The sequence below is a fragment of the Hibiscus syriacus genome, unplaced genomic scaffold, assembly GCF_006381635.1.
Source record: "Hibiscus syriacus cultivar Baekdansim isolate YM2019G1 unplaced genomic scaffold, ASM638163v2 tig00110940_pilon, whole genome shotgun sequence".
NCBI classification, from domain to species: domain Eukaryota; kingdom Viridiplantae; phylum Streptophyta; class Magnoliopsida; order Malvales; family Malvaceae; genus Hibiscus; species Hibiscus syriacus.
In genome coordinates, this window is record NW_024062923.1 from 1,875,863 (window position 1) to 1,894,519 (window position 18,657).

Here is an 18,657-nt window from a genome sequence, read left to right on the forward strand (position 1 = left end):
CATGAAGTGCTTTTGTTTAACGTCTTTAGCTCAACGACCTGATTTAGACTATAGGTTCCGTGACAGACACTTCCATTTCATTCGCTTTTTCCAACTAAGAAATTTCTTATGAGAAATTTGATAACTCTCATAAAGATTTCTTCGAATATTTCCCAAATTAAAAATCATGTCGAAAAGAATGGCCTTTAAAACATCTTTTTTACCAAATAATGATTTCTTCAAACAATTCCTCAATGGTTTTGACTTAATTTTTTGTGCCTGCAAAAGGGAAAGTAAATCTTTAGTTTTTAAAGGAGTTAAGATCAAATTCGAATCAAGAACTGAAATATTTTTCAACTCCCTTATGTCATCTTTTTTATCATCTGATTCCTTGCATAAATCATCAACAAAGTTAGATTCATCATCAACAAGCTCAATAATGCCAACAAAATTAATACTATGTACGTTGTTCGAATATCTCATTGCTTTATAAACATCAAATTTTAAGATCTCACCGTCGAACTCCATTGTAAGAATATCACTTCGAACGTCAATTTTTGCATTTGTCGTGCTCAGAAAGGGACAACCGAGGAGGATTTCAGAAACAATTTTGCTACGATCATTTTCCATATTAATCACTAAAAATCAGCAGGGAAAATTAAATCTTCTTCCTCTACTAGAATATTTTCTATGAGTCCTTCAGGATAAATAATTGATTTGTCGGCTAACTGAAGTGTAACTCTTGTCTCCTTCAAAGGCTTGGTGGAAATTAAATTATAGACGGAGAGAGGTATTACATTGATAGAGGCACCTAGATCGCACATAGCTCGCTTGATTTTAACCTCACTGATTTTACAAGGTACTAAAAACATACCTTGGTCTTTATACTTTGGTGGAAGCGGACGTTGGAAAACTGCTGAGAAGTTCACACCTAAATCCACCTTCTCATTTTCGGTAAGTAGCCTTTTATTAGCGTAGAGATCCTTCAAGAACAGGGCATACCTTGGAACTTTCCGGATAACCTCAAGGAGAGGTATGTTAACCTCTATCTTCCGAAGTACGTCTAATATTTCCTTTTCCTCAATTTTTTTATCCTTTTTAACTAACCTCGATGGAAAATGTGGTGGTACGTCATAGGGGGTGGCGTCTTGTCGTCCATTTGTTCTTCGTCATTCTCTTTCTAGAATCATGCGTCAGCTGCTTCTTCTTCCCTTTGGGAGTTCGAAGTTTCTTCTTTCTTCTGGGATCTTGCGCTTACTTCCATTGGGTCTGGTTGTTCAACAATTGTACCGCTTCAGAGGGTGATGGCGCTAACATTCTCTATTGGATTCAGCTCAGTTTGTGATGATAGCCTCTTTTGTGACTCTAATCTCCCTATGGCATAAGTCAGTTGGCTTATCTGTTTGTCCATCTCTTAGAAGTAGGCTTCAATTCGAGTCTGGATTTTTTCCTGGGAAAGTGCTAACCTCTCGATAATCGATTCTAATGATGACTTCTACGGTTGTTGTGGTGGTGGAGGTCTCGCTTGATAGCCTTGGTTTGGTCTCAGGTTCTGAGCGTAACTGAAGTTCGGATGATCCCTCCATCCCAGGTTGTATGTATTACCGTAAGGGTTATAAGCTCTTTGGGGAGGTCCCGGAAAGTTTCCGACTGCATTGACTTGAGCTGCTGCGTCGTCTTGAATCAGTGGACAACCGTCTGTTGGATGATCAGGTAATGCACATATTCCACATAATCGGTTTTGTCATGTCTTTCCTGCAATAAGAGAGTTTATGACTTCAGTTAACTTGTCTATTTTATTTTCTAAGGAATATGAACTTATCTCATGAACCCTTCGAGAAGGTTCATTGTTTGTGCGAAATTGTTGGGAATTTGCGGCCATCGTCGATATTAAGTCTCTAGCCTCAGTAGGAGTCATATTCACCAAGGCTCCACTACTGGCAGCATCGATCATCTTCATTTCCAGGGGAGATAATCCTTCATAAAAGTATTGAAGGAGTGTTTGTTCGGTTAACCCATATTGTGGGCAACTAGAACATAACTTCTTAAACCGCTCTCAATTGTCGTAAAGTGACTCTCCATCAAGCTGCTTGATTCCAAGTATTCTCCTTCGTAGTTCACTTACTTTTTCGCATGAAAAAACCTGTCAAGAAAAAGACGAGTCATTTGAGCCCATGTAGTAATAGAATTAGGAGGAAGATAAAATAACCACTCTTTAGCCGATTCAGCTAAGGAAAAAGGAAAAGCTCTAAGTTTTATTTGGTCCTCGGTTACTCCTTGTGGTCTCATGCTAGAGTAGACCATATGAAATTCCTTGAGATGTTTGTATGGATCTTCGTTCGGTAATCTGCGGAATGTAGGGAGGAGATGAATAAGGCCAGTTTTCAACTGGTACGGAGTTTCACCTTGGGGAAAATCAATGCACATAAGCCCTTGCTCAGTAGGAGCATCGGTTAACTCTCGGATAGTAAGATCGGCCATCGGATTTATATTACGTGAATTCAAATCTTCTTCTGGATTTGTTTGTTGTCTCCTTCTTTCCCGAAGTGTCTGTGCGTGGAGTCTCCTAGCTTTGGCTTCAATCTCCGGGTCGTACTCCACTAATGCGCCCAGATTAGTCCTGGTCATAAATAAAAAACAAACAAAAACTAGTAACTTTGGCGAAGTCCCCGGCAACGGCGCCAATTTGACAACTGTCATTTTCGATGTCAAAATAAATTCCTTCTTCTCGGTTAATAAATAAGGAAATTCGTAGTAAAGAGAAGTAAGGGTCGAATCCACAGGGACTTAGAAAATCACAAATTAATGTTTGAATGGTTTTAACCATGCGAAAAATAGTAAAATGGGGGTTTGGTAAAATGAAATTAAAATGGTAAAAATAAATAAAAGTAATTTAAATCAAAAAATAAGAGAATAAAGTTTGTGAATAAATACGGTGAAAATAGCCTCAAGCTTTGCTTTTACTCAATTTCCTTTATATCATCGAATAAGATTTTTTCTTCGGGATTCACGTCGGTTACTTTGTCTACAAGGGCTATCCCCGTGACTCTATCTTGTATACCGAATACCCAAGGCAATCTTTGATTCTAGCTTCGATAATTGAATCTAACAACATCATTTGTTGCATATCAATTACCGTTTAAGTTGGTGGCATCCGACTCGGATTGTTGCTTCAATAACCGTCAATTCCGATCTCAATTCCCTCTTGGCGAAGCCATCTCGTCAAATGTGTTCCCAGGAAGTCGAATTGCTTTCTATAAGCCGAATTTTCCTCCTACACATTTAATCGCAACAACCTCTTGACCAAAGTCAATCTTTGATTTTGAAAACTGTTTTGATTTTGAAAAATAAGCACAGAGATTGAGAGAGATATTCCGAAGATATTAAGGGCATGTTTCAATTCTCCCGATGGAATTGAGTCATCGCGACAGCTCTCGGCTTATGAAAAGTTTAGCTAAGCATGACAAAAGTCATACTTAGCATTTGAAAACAAAGCTTGAAAAATAAAAAAAATGAAAAGAACTTGGAAAGTTAAAAGAGAAAGCTTTTATAAAAACTAGAGAGAAAAGAAGATTGATCCGAATGATGAGTTTAGACTTACCCCAAATGGGTATTTATAGCCTCTCAAAGCCTAAATGATAAACAAATAAAACAAATAAAATAATCCTAAAGATAATTGTTTTTTAATTTAAATTCAAACTTAAACTAGTCTCTTAATGCAACTCTGCTCGTCAATCTTCCAGAAGGCGTGCGGGGGAAGTCTTCTAGAAACTGTCGTTGATTGGAACTTCTAGAAATTGCCATGTCAGACCGGGTCATGCCCAGAGTCGTGCCCATGTCTCCAGTCGTGCCCATGTCTCCAGCCGTGACCAAATAATAAAAAAATACAGAATGCGCCCGTTTTGTCACTAATTCTGAAAAATAAGGACCTGCACGAAAACAAACATAACACGACCAATTTAGCAGTAATAATTCCTCAAAACCGAAAAAATAACGAGCAAAGATTAACGATTCTGAGCACTCATCACTTTCACAATAGGGTCAATGATATCAATGTTTTTTCTCACAGATCATGGTGAAATTAAAGAAAAGGCCAAGGTTTATGCGTTAGGTTTCCTTGGGTTTTTTTCTATTTTCACTGATAATCACTATTATTCTGCATTATAATTTTTCTTACATGGGGGAGCACTTGACAAAGAGGAGAAGAGAAAGGTTGCTTTCAAAGATACCGACTTTCGAAGTTGGGTGGTTTGACCAAGATGAGAATTCCAGTGGCCCTGTTTGTGCTAGATTAGAAAAAAATGCAAGTGGGGCATGTTCTTCTTTCCATCTTTTTACTTCGTTTTTTTATGATTATATTGAGTTGTTTGTTTAATCATGATTCGGATATGAACAAGATAATGTGATCCCTGACAATATATATTTATCATATCAGATGTCCAAACAAGCTGCATAACTAAAAAATTGTACATAACAAAAACTCAAAACCCTAAGATGCATATAATTGATTTATATGATAAATTCAAATGTTTTTTGTGGTGTTGAATGTTTACAGGTGAGATCTTTAATTGGTGATAGAGTGTCTTCTCTTGTGCAAACCATCTCGGGTGTAACGTTAGCTTGTGCCTTGGGACTACTCATTGCATGGAGACTTGCCATTGTCATGATAGTAGTCCTACCCCTTCATCATCCTCTCCTTATTAGCTAGAATGGTCTTACTAAAAAGAATGTCCCAAAAGCAATCGAAGCACACAAGAGAGCAACAAGCTTGCTACCGAGGCAATTTCCATCCACCGAACCATTACCGCCTTCTCATCTCAAGATTGAATCTTGAAAATGCTACAGAAGTCCCACGAGAGTCAAAGAAAAGAGAATGTTAGACAATCTTGGTTTGCTGGTCTTGGACTTGGGTGTAACGTTAGCTTGTGCCTTGGGACTATTCATTGCATGGAGACTTGCCATTGTCATGATAGTAGTCCTACCCCTTCATCATCCTCTCCTTATTAGCTAGAATGGTCTTACTAAAAAGAATGTCCCAAAAAGCAATCGAAGCACACAAGAGAGCAACAAGCTTGCTACCGAGGCAATTTCCATCCACCGAACCATTACCGCCTTCTCATCTCAAGATTGAATCTTGAAAATGCTACAGAAGTCCCACGAGAGTCAAAGAAAAGAGAATGTTAGACAATCTTGGTTTGCTGGTCTTGGACTTGGGTGTAACGTTAGCTTGTGCCTTGGGACTATTCATTGCATGGAGACTTGCCATTGTCATGATAGTAGTCCTACCCCTTCATCATCCTCTCCTTATTAGCTAGAATGGTCTTACTAAAAAGAATGTCCCAAAAAGCAATCGAAGCACACAAGAGAGCAACAAGCTTGCTACCGAGGCAATTTCCATCCACCGAACCATTACCGCCTTCTCATCTCAAGATTGAATCTTGAAAATGCTACAGAAGTCCCACGAGAGTCGAAGAAAAGAGAATGTTAGACAATCTTGGTTTGCTGGTCTTGGACTTGGGTTGTCTCGATTTCTTTTGTCAAGCATTGTAGCCTTTGAATTCTGGTATGGCTGGAAACTCTTATCTCAAGTGCATATCTCCTCAAAAGCCTTCCTTGAAACATACCTCATTTTATCAGACACTGGTTTTTTCATTGCTAAAGCTGCAAGCATGACATCAGACTTGACCAAGAGTGTTGAGGTTGTTGGATCTTTGTTTGCTATATCAGACCGCTACACAAGAATTGAACCTGACGACTCTAACGGTTACATTGCTGAAGAAATTACAGGACATGTGGAAATTTGTGACATCAATTTTGAATATCCGGCCAGGCCTAATATGATCATCTTGAAGGACTTTTCAATCTCCATCGAAGCTGGGAAATCAACAGCGTTGGTGGGACAAAGTGGATCTGGTCAATCAACAGTCATCAGTTTGATTGAGAGATTTTACGACCCTCTTAAAGTAGTGAAGATTGATGGTCGAGATATAAGATTATACAACCTAAGGTCATTGAGGAAACACATAGCACTCGTTAGCCAAGAACCAGCACTATTTTCCGGCACAATTTTCCGGCACAATCAAGGAAAACATTTTGTATGGAGCATGTGATAAAACTAATGAATATGAAGTCATTGAAGCAGCCAATGCACGTAATTTCATTGTCGGCCTTGCTGATGGCTATGATACCTGGTGTGGAGACAGGTGTACAACTATCCGGGGCAGAACACTACAAGAAATTTTGATTGTTTTAACAAAATTATTTATCACTAAAAGTATTAAATTTGTCACGATATATTTATTTTGACTAATTTTATTTGTTACCATATTTGTTAGAACAACCTTATCATATAAAGTATATTGTGACAAAATTGTGTTTGTTACCATTGTATAATATTTATTGTAACAATGAAATTTCGTTACTATAATTAACTTATCACAATAAACTATTTATCACAATCAATTAACTATTTTATCACGAGAAGTACATTTTGTCATAGCTAACTTATATTTAAACATCAAATATAAAGGGTTTTTGTGACGAAAATACATAAGGTATAAAAATTATTTTGTCACAGTTACTATTTCGTCACTAAATGTAAGTTAGAAAGAAAAATATTTGTTAAAATAAAATAATTATTTTATTACAAAAAGTAAATTTCTTCACAATTAACTTAAATTATAACATCAAAAAAAAAAGATTTCGTGACAAAAAGACATATTACAATAAAATTTATTTTCTCGCTACTTTTATTTCATCACTAAATATTTTTATAACTTTTTATTGTGATTAAATAATTTGTTACAATTTGTTATTGTGAAAGAATATTATTTGTCACAATTTTTTATAATGAGAAATTAATATTTATTATAAATTGCTATTTTTATTAAATAAATTTATCGTAATTTTTTATTTTGACAAAATATTATGAAGAAATAAATTTGACATAACTTTTTACTTTGATTAAATTTAATGTGTTATTGTTACTAAATCATTTTGTTATAATTTATTATTGTGAAAGTATTACTTGTCACAATTTTTTATATTGTTTTTCGTAAATGATCTATCATGCGTCCAGGAGTAGCCACAACAATGTCAGGCATCAATCTCAAAGCTGTCTCTTGTGCCTATAAAGATGACATGAGATAAAAGAAGACAATGTAAGCCTATGAATGCAAATAATTAAACAAACAGTTGACATCAACTTCCAAAAATAAACAGGTTTTTTATAAAACCAATCAAACATTTAAGAAAATGGAAAGGGTAATCAATGATTATAGTTTTTTACAATAGTGGAGGAAGTTTCAACTGAGTTAAAGAAACAATTAAAAAAAGAGTGCTGAAAGTATCGAACATATAACTTTTTGCCTGTATATAAAATGAGTGCAAATTAAGCCGGCTAAGTAAGGAAATCAATAGGTCAAACCCTTAATGAAAGCCCACCAACAATCAGACAACATCGAATATCAGTATACTGAGCAAGTTTCTCTATCATACTGCGAACCCTGCAACAAATGAATGTAGAATAAGGTTTAAACCTCAACGAATTTCCAAAAATACACATGAAACATATTTTTAGTTTTCAACAAACATGAAGCATAAAAAGATCGAACAAAAGACTTAGAAATATTTCCAATAAACTAGTAAAATGCAAAAACCAGTTCACTGGTTTGTGATAACATAATTCCATTATAAAAATATATATTAGTTTATTTACACTATGCCAGAACAAAGAAAGCAAAATCCTGAATAAATCTGTGATAGAGAGCTGAAAATGTTCAAAAGATTTTATAGTACTTACTGAACGACCAACTCTCTAGCAGGAGCAAGGATTAACACTCGTATAGCTGAAACCCTTTTAGGATGAAATAACAGCCTTTCTAGTGTAGGTAAGGCATACGCAACAGTCTGCATTATGGGAAAATTAAAAGCATTTCAATAAAAATCAAATCTTCAATCGCAAATTAATGGCACAAAAAGAGATGAAGATCAAAAGAAATATACCTTCCCAGAACTAGTAACTGCACTCCCACATATATCGCGTCCAGTCAAGGCAAGGGTATACATGCAACCTATAGAACAAATTACCCAAAAACTCTTTGATGAAAACTCAATTAATGAAGCGAGAATTATGAAATCAAGTAAAATAAAGACCTGAATAGGGGTAGGTTTGGTGTAACCCAATGTTTCACAAGAGATTGAGCTCCATGAAAGAATTCGCATGAAAGCAACGGCCATCAACAAGGTATTCTAGCTTCTTTTTTTTCGTGTTCGATATGCTTGTTAAACTATTATTTCGTTTCTAGTTTACAATTTCATTCTTTGTTTTTATGTAAATTTCATAATGTCTAAAAAATAAATGTAAGTTAGGGATGTAAGGTTACCTTACTGTGGTGTTCATCGGGGTAATGAGGTCGGCGGAGAGAGGGAAGCATAGTGGGTGTTGATTTGGGGTCGGAGGGCCACTGCGTATGTTGGTCGTTCCATCGCTTGGTTCTCGGTCGAGGAGAGGAATTATAGTGGGTCTTGTTGATGATTAAGGGTTGTTTTCTTGGCGTTCCTTACATCTTGTGAGTTAGACGGCCGGACTAGAAATGGCCACCCATATCCGGTGGCTTAGAGTCGAGGGCTTCGGTTCGTTGTTGAGGGGGTTGTTGCTGCGAGTGAAGAGAAGAGGGAGATGGAATGTTAGGGTTGAGTATCGGGCAAATTGAAAATTAAGGGAGGAATAGATTTTATTTTGTTATTTTGGGGACAATCACGATAAGGACTAATTTATTAATTAAAAAATAATTTTTATGTTGTTATAATTTTTCTATAACAATAACTATAAAACTTTTACTATATAATATTTTTGACACCAAAAAATAGAGATAAATGTTTCTGATAGTATAATTTTTCATAATGATTAAAATATATAACTACAAAAATAATTGATTACAAAAAACTTGAATTTTATTATCTATTGTGATAATTTTTTCTATAACAATAACTATAAATTATAATTACAAAAGTTATCAACATAAATTTTTGAAACAAAAAAATTGGAGAAAAATATTTATCTCAATATATGTTATCACTATAATTAAAATTTATAACTACAAGTATAATTTGTCACAAAAATGTGAATACTATTATTTTTTGCGATTGTTTTTTTTTTGTAATAATTATAAACACTATAGTAACAAAAATTGTTACTATATGATTTTTTGGCACAAAAAATATGGAGAAAAATCTTTATGACAATATATTTTGTTACTATATAACTTTTTTTACACTAAAATATAGGAAGAAATGATTATGATAGTATAATTTTTCATAATGATTAAAATATATAAGTACAAAAATATTTTATTAAAAAAATTTGAATTTTATTGTTTGATGTGATAATTGTTCTATAATAATAACTATAAATTATAATTATAAAATTGCCAATATAACTTTTGAAACAAAAAAGTGGAGAAAAAATAATTAGGACAATATATGTTATCACTACAGTTAAAATTTATAACCACGAAAACCTGAATAACATTATTTTTTGTGATATTATTTTTGTAATAATTATTAATACTTATAGTTACAAAATTTGTCAATATATGACTTTTTTGACGTAAAAAAATATGGAGAGAAATCTTTGTGACAATATATTTTCTCACTATAATTAAAACATATAACGACAAAAACTGTTTTTTACTAAAAATTTGAATCTCATTATTTGTTGTGACAACTTTTTTGTAACAATAATTATAGCTTATAGTTACAAAACATGTCACTATATGATTTTGTTTTTGTACAAAAAAAATTAGAGATAATCATTTGTGACTTTACATTTTGTCATTATAATTAAAATATATAATTACAAACAAAATTTGTCACAACAAATCTAAATTTCATTATTTGTTGTGACAATTTTTTCTGTCATAGTTACTAAAACTTTTAGTTACAAAATTTGTCATTGTATGTCTTTAATTTGGTGCAAAAAAATGGAGGGAAACATTTGTGACAAAAAATCATAATAAAATTTATTTTGTCACCATATGTTACACATGTTTGCTAATTATGACAAATTATTATGACGATTTTAACTTTTGTCATAATTGTATATCTTTTTTTAATTTAATGCGATGATTATTTATTTTGTTACCAAAAAACTACTATTATAATAGTGACAAAAATAATTTTAACAAATTTAAATTTATCACAATAGTAAAAATTTCTTGTGGTGGAAGCAACGGATTGCTATAGCCCGAGCCATATTCCGACGGTGTTATTGTTAGATGAAACAACAAGTGCACTTGAAGGTAAATCTGAGAAAGTAGTGCAAGAGGCATTGGAGCGAGTGATGGTTGAGAGAACCAGTGTTGTCGTAGCACACAGACTAAGCACCATTCAAAACTGAGATGTTATTGTTGTGTTAGACAAAGGGAAGGTGGTGGAGAAAGGTAACCATTCATCTTTGTTAGCCAAGGGGCCAACAGGAGCTTACTTCTCTTTGATTAATCACCAAAGTGTCGGAACAGTCCTCGAAAGTCAGGATCAAAACTGAAACGAAAAACTTTCTTTTGGAGTTGAAGATACTAATTTTTTTTACCCATATTTTAATTATTATTATTATTATTATTATTATTATTATTATTATTATATTATTATTATTATTATTATATTATTATCATTATTATTATTAAAATATTAAATACGTAAATAAATATTATTAAAAATAATTAATTACAAACCAATTTTCTGGCCCAAACCAAACTGAAACCCAAAAACAATTTAGGGTTTCAGTTAGGGTTTCCTAACCCTAATCCCAGCCGCCTCAGCTTGTTGCCGTTGGATCTGGCAAGATCCAATGGTCCAGATGGCTCCAGATGGAAACCCTAGGGTATGATACCCTAGGGCCATGCGGCCGCCGTTGTTGTTCTTGCCGCCTCCGCCGCTGCCACGTCCCAACCGAAGGCTCCAGAAGCTCCAACGCCAGCCGTCCACGCCATGGCTACGGGGTGAGTCACCACTGGTAGTCCGGTGACTCACCGAGACCCCCTCTTCGGACCAGTCCGATGGCCACACCGGTGGTGGCTATAAAAGCCACCACCCGAACCTGAAAAAAAAAAGAAAAAAAAAAAAAAGAGACCAAAAGAAGACAAAAAAAAAACAGAGAAATAATATAAAAGAAAACTACTACCAACGATCTCAGTCAACATCCCACAAACCAGCAACCAAAAATAGAAGGAAAAAAAGGAGAGAAGCTTACCGAGGAAGCCACGACCACCGGAACCCTCCAAACGTCACCGATAACCTTCGAAAACCGAAGGTATTTTCCTAGATTTGCTCCGGTTGGGAGCTTTTTAGGAGAAAATAACACCGGAACCGTCCTTAGGATGGTCCGATCTATTTAATGGTGGAAAAATAAGATTTTCCGGCCACCAGATGCGGTGGCCGACGGTGATGGTCACGGCGGCAGACGGTTGCCGTCCGGTGACCGGCTTCCCTCCGGTGAGGGAAGCTAGAGAGCTGAGAGAGCTTTGTTCATTCTCTCTCAGTTAGAGAGAGAATGAAATTTGAAAAATGAAATAGATGGCCCGAAGGGCCGGCTGTTTTTGACCTTTTATAGACCTTCCCGAACGACGTCGTTTCGGGAAGGACTATGCGCGTAATTAGACAATAGTTAAACCCCGTCCGCCATCCTCCTAACTTGTAAACTTTACATTTTAGTCACTAAATCGAATTTATAAATACTTTTAATTCAGTCTTCGAATTTCAATTTTATTTATTTTAGTCCTTTTTATTAAAATAATATATTTAGGATAAATAACAGATTTAATCCCTTAATTTTAATAAATAATATTTTAATCCCTAGTTTATATTTTTAATTTATTTTATTATAATATCCGAATTTTAGATAATTTTATTTTAGTCACTAAATAAATAAAATAAATAAATAGCATGTTTAATCCCTAATATTTTGATTAATTATGAATTAGGTTTTTAATTTTATTTTTTCTATCATTTAGTTATTTATTTAAAATATATTGTTCTAGTTGTATTTTTATTGTTTTAATTTTACTTGTTTATTTATTTAAATATTTTTATAGTCATAAATATATATATATAATAAATAAATATTTACTTCAAATAAATTATTTTAATATTTATTTTTCAATATCGAAGAAAAGGACAGTCTTAATACAACTGGATGTCCTATTCTGGTATTTTAAAATTAAATATTATAAAAAAATTATTATTTAATTTTATGTAAATTAATCAAATAGAAAGAAAAGAGCTGTCTTAAGGCACCTAGAAGTTCTTTTCTGATATTTTTAAATAAATAAATATTTTTTTATATAATTTTGAAATAATAGAATTATAAATTAAATATATTTTTGAATTTTTAAATTTTAATAATAGAGACAATTTATAATTAAAAAGTACCAATTTTGGGCGTTGTAGGGGTGCTAATCCTTCCCTAAACGTAACCGACCACGAATCCCTTTTTATTATTAAAAAGAATGAATTTTTGGTTATAAACGCAGACCAGTTCATTTTTTTATTAGTGTTTTCTTTAAAACTCTTTTAAAAAAAATAATTTTTAGGTATTCGACCTACCTAACCCAAAAGGCCGATGGCGACTCTCAAATTATTTTCAAAAATATTTATTTAAATCAATTTTCCAGCCAAATTTAAAATTTCGTGCCCGGACGAAAAACGGTTATGACAGCTTGGCGACTCTGCTGGGGACCGTCAAACTTTTAAAAATCAATTATGAATTGTCTCTATTAATTAAAAATTAAAAATTCATATATTTAATTTTTAATTTTATCTTTTCAAAATTTTTATATTTACTTATTATTTTCATAATATTTATATGTTTTATTTTATTTTATTTGCAATTATTTTATTTCATTATTTATTTTACTGTCAGAGGTATGAACATTTCTCCTCACACACAACATGTGCATTGCATAACATAAAGCTCTATAATTGAGTTGTCCCTTTTAAGTGGGAGTGAAAGCGACGTCTTCGTGAGAATTTATTCTCCGTGTCAGACCTAGCAAGTAACTTTCGGGGTTCATATGCTCTATGTCTTCGTGAGAATTTATTCTCCGTGTCAGGCATAGAGAAATGTATCCCCTCGAATTGAACTCGATCCATTTTAGTCTGTGATGGACTAGGATTGAGGGTTAGCAACCCAAGGGGGCACTAACAAGGACAATTCGGGTACCTTTATTCTTAGATCTGAAACCCTGCATATAAAAAACCTTAGAAACTCTTCCAATCCGAAGTCATGCCGAAATTTTGTATAAAATAGGAGTACACACAGGAGAAATGAATTCTAACTTTCTTGTTTATTTATTTTCTTTATTGATTAAATTACATGTTTATTTAAATTATTTAAATTTAGAAAAAGCATGTTTAAATAAAAAATATTTATGTAAATATTATTATTAAATTTCTTTATTATGTAAACTAATTTATTTTCTTTTTGTGTGTTCTTTATTTTTCTGTTTGCATAACATCATACAGGATAAAAGGCATTGATCCTTGTGTTAATTGTCTCATTGGAAAGCCTTCATCTATGGATAAAAAGTGTTCAAATCAAGTAATTCTGAACTCAGAAGTAAGACAGTGGGCTGAGGATTTACAAAGACAAGAAGGAGACAGTTTACAGGATGATTATATATCTGACTTGGCCAGTTATGCTCCAGTTTCACTAAAAAGAAATGATATGCAAGATTTGCGAAGCATTTGGGAAAGTTAGGATTCAAACAAAAAATTGCAGTTTTATCAGACTTATGGAGACATCCCATATTTGCTCTATGTAGAAGTTGATGATGAATTACTCCGAGCCCTAATTCAATTCTGGAATCCAGGGTACAATTGCTTCACTCTCAATAAAGAGGATTTGGTCCCTACTATTGAAGAATACACAACTTTGCTACATATAGATGGGGCTTTGGAGAATCGAATCTATTCAAAGTCAATTAAAACTCAACCTTTTCGAGTTAAATTAGCAAAGATTGCCGGGGTACGAGAAGAATGGGTGGCATCCCGTACAAAACAAAAAGGCGAAAGCGAAGGCATTACTTGGACCAACATTAAAGAACTTATTCAGAGTCATCCAGATATTAAAGTACGATTCGATTTATTTGCTCTGGGTATGTATGAGATGGTCATCTTCCCAAAAGTATTGGGATATGTTGAAGCTGCAGTGGTAGATTTGTTTGAACAGTTACCGAAAAAGATTAATCCTGCCTCTGCAATCCTAGCAGAGACTTTCAGATCGTTAAATGCTTGTAGAATGCTAGGAGGTGGACGATTCTCAGGATGTACCCAGTTGTTATATGTTTGGATCCGTAGTCATTTCTGGAGGACAGAAAAAGTTTCATACCGACGCTTTAATACGGATTACTCACCATTAAAAGAATTTCTAGAGCAGGAATGGCCGAAAGAAATTAAGAAAGATATGTGGATTAATGCCTTTCGAAATCTGCAAAGCAATGACATTGTTTGGCGAGCCCCGTGGCAAATCCAAAGGGAATTCTTTTATAGATGTGGAGATTACAACTGGATAATGCTACTCGGATTATGGGGAGGAATTGGATATGCACCACTTCTGGTTATAAGACAGTATGAAGGTCGTCAATTTGTACCTGCCACTGCTGGATTACAGTCATCTGAATTCGCATTCCACAGCAAAAATTATAAAAGAAGTATCATGGAAGCTGTTATAGCTTGGAAAACAACTTTTTGTATCCGAGCTAAAGCAGCAAAAGAAATGCTAACTCCTGATTATGAAGAATGGAGATCTGTCAGGAAAAATGAAAATATTCCTCTACCAGATCAAATTGAGGATATCTCTATGGAAGATCGCATTAAGGTGGTTCCGTCAGAAATTGAAATCTTGAGAGCTGAGTTTGAAGCAGAAAGAGAAGGATGGTCGAAAGAATTAGAGCAAATAAGACAAGATAAAGCTATGATGGGTGTGGACATTGACTTTCATTCATCACAATGTGCAATGTTGAGAAAAGATAAAGAAAAAGGTGATGATGAATTCAGAGCATTACAGAAAAATTACCAGGAGCTATATAAATCCCGTAAAGCATTAGGATCAAGCCAAGCAACAATACAGATGACTAGAGAGTTGAACATCGAGAAAAGACGAGTTGAAGATCTGAAAGGAAAGAATAGCCGTCTACTCAAAAGCCTTGAGAAAGGAAAGCAAAAAATGGAAGATTTTGAGGTTGACAAAAGAGAGCGAATTATAAAACACAAGGCTGAACACCGTGAGATCATGAATGAAATGCGAAGAGAAAGAGATCGAGCCAAAGATTTAGAAGAAATGAAGAATGACATCTTTAATAAATTTGAAGGTGAGAAAAATATCATGTTCAAGGGATTTGAATCTGAAATGAACCAGTTGATTGCTGAACTTGAAGTCAGAGGCCAAAAGATGGAAGAATACAATGTTGAAACAGAAAAATGGGAGCTAGAAAGGAAAAATTTCAACACCAGACTTGAGGTAGAGCAGGAGGTGGCTAGAAATTGGATGCAAAGATGTAGAAACAAGGATGTTCAAATCCAGAAGCTTAATCAAAGAACGCAAGAAGCACGAACAAAACTCGAAGAAGATCTGGATCAGTCTAGAAACAAAAACTCAGAGTTTAACGCTTACATTTTGCAACTTGAAGAGTCATTATTTCAAGAAAAGGTTCGTCTAGGACCTAATGATCTCAAAGAAAGTAATGAGGAAAATGCTTCACTGCGAAGACGCATTAGAGATCTTGAAAAAATTCTGCACAATTGTCAAGTCAGAATCACTGAGTTAGAGCAAACTCTTGAAGGAACGAATGAACAATGGCAAAAGTTAACTGATTTCTATGTTGAAAGAGGTGAAGAAAGAAGTAATATGGTGTTCGAGGCCATGGTACAAATGAGCGAAGTTGCTAGATATGTTGGGGAACTAGCTGTTGAAGCCAAAATAATTGAGCATCAAGTTGATCCAGTTTCTAAGTGCGGAAAGAAGGTGTCATGGTTAATGAAAGAAGTTATAGAGCTTAATAGGAAAGCTATGCCTTATCTGTAGTTATGAAATATTATAAAGAAACTTTTGTATGCCGATGAAAGTTGTTCTATGACAGTTAACTTTTTGGGATCAATGTTTTTTTTTTTGCATACATACATTTTTCATACATTCATCATTCATTTTATAATTTTCTTTATGAATGATTTTATTATTTTATTTATTAAGATAAAATTCATTAATTAAAATTTGAAAAAATAATATTAAAAGATTTTTCAATCGCAGTTATTCTGGCCAAAAGAGAAATACAACATCACTACGGTACTAGACAAGCTACTAAGAGAATTATGGAGGATAAAATACAGCGTATTGAGGAACAGCATCATAAAGAACAAGAGGAAATGAGAATGAAGCTGGAAAAAATAGAAGCCAGTATTGCAAATTCACAAGACAGTATGATGAAGAAAATAGAGGACATGTTTAAAAGGCAGGCTATCAGTGGAAAAATGCATGAAAATCCTGTATCTTTAGACCAAGAACCCATATATCCTCTAGGTTTTCCACCAGTACCAATTTATCACTCTGGCACTATACCTATACAAATCAATGCTCGTACATCTGCATTACAAGAAGCCAAACCACATGAAGGTCAACAAGTGGATCCTGCATCTTCAAGCAAAAATCCGCTTATATCAGATGTGAAAATAGGAGATATGAATACTGATCATTTGATCCCAGATTTTAATGAGCTGAATGAGAAACAAAAAGTAAATGAAGAACTGACCAGACAGATCAAGAGCTTAGAAGAACGAATGAAATCTGTGGAAATAACTGAATCATTCTATGGGTTTGACGCTAGTGAGTTGAGTTTGGTTCCAGACTTAATCCTCCCCATCAAGTTCAAAGCTCCTGAATTTGATAAATATGATGGTACTACATGCCCTTCATCCCACATTACAATGTTTTGTCGCAGAATGGCAGGATATGTGAAAGACGAGAAATTGTTAATTCACTGCTTTCAGGATAGTTTGACAGGACCGGCTTTAAAATGGTATACTCAATTGACCAAAGCCAACATTAGATCCTGGAAAGATTTGGCTAAAGCATTTTTAGAGCAGTATCGCCATGTAACAGACATGGTCCCTGATAGATGGACTCTCCAAAATTTGGAGAAAAAGAATAACGAAACATTCAGACAGTATGCCCAAAGATGGCGTGACACGGCAGCCCAAGTTCAACCGCCTTTGTCAGAAAAAGAGGCCACAGTAATATTTGTCCATACATTGAAGGCTCCTTATTTAAATCATCTAATGGGGAATGCAACCAGAAATTTTGCAGATTTGGTCATTTCTGGAGAACTCATTGAAAATGTCTTGAAAAGTGGCAAAATTGAATCAAATGAGGGGTCTAGTTCCAAAAGACCTACGTACCGGAAAAAGGAGAATGAAATCAACAATGCAAATTCTTATAGCAAAGATTCATCGAAAAGTGTTACAATAACCCAGCCAAGGGTTAAGAAAGAGGAAACAAACACTAATCGAACAGATTCCAGAGGATCTCGAAAGGAAAATGAAAGGTTGTCTTTTACACCTTTACCAGTACCATATGCTGAGATCTATGATTCGCTGTTAAAAGCAGATGTCATACGGCCCTATCCTTTGGTTCCCATGCAACCACCATTCCCTCCTTGGTATGATACAAAGGCACACTGTGTTTATCATGAAGGAATCACGGGTCATTCTATTGAAAACTGTTTGGCATTCAAAAGGGTGGTTCAAAATTTGATCAACACTGGGAAGTTGGAATTCAATACACCATCTGCATCAAATCATCCATTGCCAAATCATGGAGATAAAAACGTGAATGCAATTCAGGAAGAGAACAGAAAGAAAGCAAAAACTGACATTTCTGAAATTAAATCTCCGTTTGTTTGGGTATTCCAACAACTCTCTTTAGCCGGTATAATTTCACAACAATTCAGGCCAAAGCAGAATGAAGGAAAGAATTATTGTGAATATCATCAGGAGAAAGGGCAAATTCAACTATGTCCTGAGTTTAGGGATTTGGTGCAAAAATTGATGAACAATAGAGAAATAGAATTCTTTGAAGAAGAACCAGGGAAAAAAGAAGATGATGTTTGCTCATCAGAGGATTCTAAACCAAGTCAAAGAATAAATGATCCTGTGATCATTAATGTGAAATCATCTACGGTGATTTCTGCACCAATAAAGCCGAAAGTAGTTATCACCACTCCTCTACCATTTCCATACAAAGATACCCGCAGGGTACCTTGGAATTATAATACCAATGTTTCAATGGTAGGAGGATCTGTTTCTCTAGAAAAAACAGAAAAGAAAATACAGAGTTTGGATACAACATCGACGTCTGAAGCAATAAGCGAAGTCGGTTTCTTTACGAGAAGTGGGAGATGTTACTCTCCTGAAACATCCAATGCTTCAGAACAAGTGAAAGCAAAAGGAAAAGCCATGGCAATACCTCAGAAGGTATTTGAGGATGAATCCCCTCCATCATTTAATGAGCCTGTGACAGAAAAACAAGCTCAAGAATTTTTGAAATTCCTGAAACATAGTGAGTATAGTGTGGTTGAACAACTACATAAACAACAAGCGAGAATTTCTATTCTTGATCTATTGATGAAT

The 18,657-nt window shown here is 34.4% G+C and overlaps 1 long non-coding RNA gene and 1 pseudogene across 1 annotated transcript; one reads left to right on the forward strand and one right to left on the reverse strand.

The window, feature by feature from the left end:
- The first annotated feature begins 1,167 nt into the window (after positions 1 to 1,167).
- On the forward strand, positions 1,168 to 10,525 carry LOC120147491 (annotated as a pseudogene).
- LOC120147693 lies at positions 7,040 to 7,862 on the reverse strand. The gene is made up of 3 exons (XR_005518306.1): positions 7,781 to 7,862; positions 7,406 to 7,484; positions 7,040 to 7,106 (listed from the first exon to the last, which is right to left on the reverse strand). It is a non-coding gene; the product is annotated as an uncharacterized LOC120147693 (long non-coding RNA).
- Positions 10,526 to 18,657: the final 8,132 nt, after the last annotated feature.